This window comes from Chiloscyllium plagiosum, chromosome 33 (genome assembly GCF_004010195.1).
Source record: "Chiloscyllium plagiosum isolate BGI_BamShark_2017 chromosome 33, ASM401019v2, whole genome shotgun sequence".
In the NCBI taxonomy this organism is placed as follows: domain Eukaryota; kingdom Metazoa; phylum Chordata; class Chondrichthyes; order Orectolobiformes; family Hemiscylliidae; genus Chiloscyllium; species Chiloscyllium plagiosum.
In genome coordinates, this window is record NC_057742.1 from 17,493,394 (window position 1) to 17,496,387 (window position 2,994).

A 2,994-nucleotide genomic window follows, 5' to 3' on the forward strand; every position below is an offset into this window, starting at 1 on the left:
AGTGTTGAAAAACTGCCTTCCAGTTTGATCCCCATTTCTTTTCAAGCCTTTTTGCCCAGTCTCTGATAATAAAACATAAAAAGTGTAATCTAAAACATCTTTGTATTTTTTATTCATGGATTTTTTTTACAACAACTGAAACAACCATACGGCAACAATGATGTCCCCTTCTCATGCTTTCCCACAAGTAGCTAAAATGTGTTGTCATGAGACAACAAGAAAACCTCTCGACATTCATTATGCAATTATGACTAAATTGGTACTTTAACAACATGATAAATGGTCTCAAAGCTACTTTGAAACAATACATGATAATTTCAAAAGCATTCTGACTCAGCTGTGGTTCCTACTAATATTGACTTGCATTAGTCACAATAGTACTTCGGTACTGGATAAACATAAATAAAATTGGTGCATTTTTCAACTTATGCAGTGATATTGCAAGCTATTGCTTGTGCTAAGTCAGAATACTCACTAAAAGACTGAAACATTGGTCCAGGTAATCCTGTGACCAAGTAATCACTGTATCTGAGTAGACTGGATGTGGCACATCTGGACCCACATGGAATCCACAGCATGGCTTACTCAGTGGGAATGGTCCAGGAAGTTGAAATTTCTGAATGCCTGAAACCACTCCGAGAAATCCCTGTTAAATCATAGAATTTGGATGGTTCAAATTCACTGAAGGTCAATAGTTATAGAATCATACAACATGGAAACAGACGCTTTAGTCCAACCAGTCCATGCTGACCAGGTTTAGTTTCTCCAAACTAAACTAGTCCCATTTGTCTGCATGTAGGCCTCTAAACTTTTCCTATTCATGTACTTGTCCAAATGTCTTTTAAGTGTTTAACTGTACCTGCACCTACCACTTCCTTTGGCAGTTCATTCCATAAAAGCACCACCATCTATGTGCCTCTCAGGTCTCTTTTAAATCTTTCCCCTTTCACCTTAAATCTCTGCCCTCAAGTTTTAACTCCCCTATCTTAGAGAAAAGACCTTTGCAATTCATTATATATATGCCCCTCATGATTTAGTAAACTTCTATCAGGTCACCCCTCAATCTCCTATGCTTCAGGGGAAAGAATCCCAGCCTGCCTCTGTAACTCAAACATCCTTGTAAGTCTTTTCTAAGTTAGGGATCCGACCTGACCTCCAACATACCCTATAAACTTATCCAATTACCTTGCACCCTATCAGCCCACCACCCACCTACCGTCCTACCCCTCACTTAAATACCTTTCCTGAGTCAGTACTGAAGTCATTTGAGACCAGCTCCTGAAATATACCAGCCATCTCACTCCTGCAATGGGTGATTTTTAAGAATCATTGAATCTACATTGTGGAAGCAGGCCATTCGGTCCATCGAGTCTATACTGACCCTTCAAAGAGCATCCCACACAAACTCACACCCCCTACCCAATCCTTGCCACCCTACCATTTCCCATGCCTAATCCACCTAAGCTGCACACTACAGGGCAATTCAGCATAGCCAATCCACCTAACCTGCACAGCTTTGGACTGTGGATGGAAACTGGAGCAAACCCTTGCAGACACGGGGAGAATGCGCAAACTCCATCAACCAGTTGCCCAATGCTGGAATTGAATCTGGATCCCTGGCCAGTAGAGGCTGTAGTGTTAACCACTGAGCCACTGTGCTGCCCTAATGTTCTCTTCTGTGTCCTCCAATAAACACATTTGGGACCAGTCAGACTCAGACTCTCTTGCAGAAAAATTGCCGACAGGTAGGTGGGTAATTTTTAAGATATACTGCCACCATGATAATACAAAGAAAAGGGGAACTGTGGAAGCTGGAGATCTGACACAAAAAGAGAAATTGTTGGTGAAACTCAGCAGGTTCGACACCATCTGTTTAAAGAAGGCAGAGTTAAAGTTTTGATGCAGATGAAGATGGAAACCACTTCACACCAATAGCGAATCTGCAATGTAATTCAACTTCAGTTAAAGTAAGCAAGATACAAAAATAATGATTAAATACTTTAACAAATAAATTTAAAAATGTATTTCTTAATAGTAAACCTTTTCACCCTCCCCTTTTTCTCTGCATCTTGATACTTCATATGTCACCATCGTATTTTAAGCACACAGTTCCACTTATCAAGAGTACATCAGTGTGCATAGGAAATAAGATCTGGAATACATTATTGATTTATGATCAGTTGAAAAAGCTCAATAATAAATACTTCATGGAAGCAGTAATGTAGTATTAAAAAATTAAAATCTCCACATGGTGCTTTTAACTTCAATATTAACACATTAAATCAGTGAAATCTTTCTGCTCAAGACCTAGTCAATTTAAAGCAAGCAGTATTTTACTCTTCAGCAGCATAGTCAATCTGATTATTAGCAGAAAGAATTTGAGAGCAAGATTAGCAATTATAGTTAAAACACTGAACTTCTTTAGTCCTTGCTTGATCACAAAGGAACAATAAATTTCACTTCAAAATGTATGTGTTTATCTCAAAACAACATTAGATACAGTAGCATAGTGGACTGGTGACCCAAAAGCTTGGACTCACGATCCAGAGACATCAGTGTACAAATCCCACTATGGCAACTGAGGAAAGTTAAGTTCAGTTTTTTTTGTTTAAAAATGTGAAACAAAAAGCTGGCATCTATACTGGTGACCATGACAGTGTTGGATTAAAAAAATGCTTGTTTCATTAATGTCTTTCAGTAAAGGAATTCTGATATCCTTAGCTGGTTTGGTCAATACGTAATTGAAACTGAAGTATCATCTCTAAAGGATGGATTTAACTCTTTATTTTCTTGTGACCAGACGAGACTCAGGTTTCTTTGTTTAGATATTTATTTATGCATGCATAGGAGATGTAAACATTAAGAAAATAGAGTGCATCTCAAACTTTTATCACAAGAACAAAGATTTTATACGAATTTTACAGAAAACAAGCCTTTAATTGCTATTACTAGCAATAGTAATTACTACAATTTTCAGTGAGTTACACACTCTTC

The 2,994-nt window shown here is 37.9% G+C and overlaps 1 protein-coding gene across 1 annotated transcript in view; it reads left to right on the top strand.

Annotated features, from left to right (window-relative positions):
* LOC122539896 (G protein-activated inward rectifier potassium channel 1-like) overlaps window positions 1-2,994 on the top strand; it is a 475,827-nt gene that overhangs the window by 379,929 nt on the left and 92,904 nt on the right. The gene's annotated exons all lie outside the window — the stretch shown is intronic.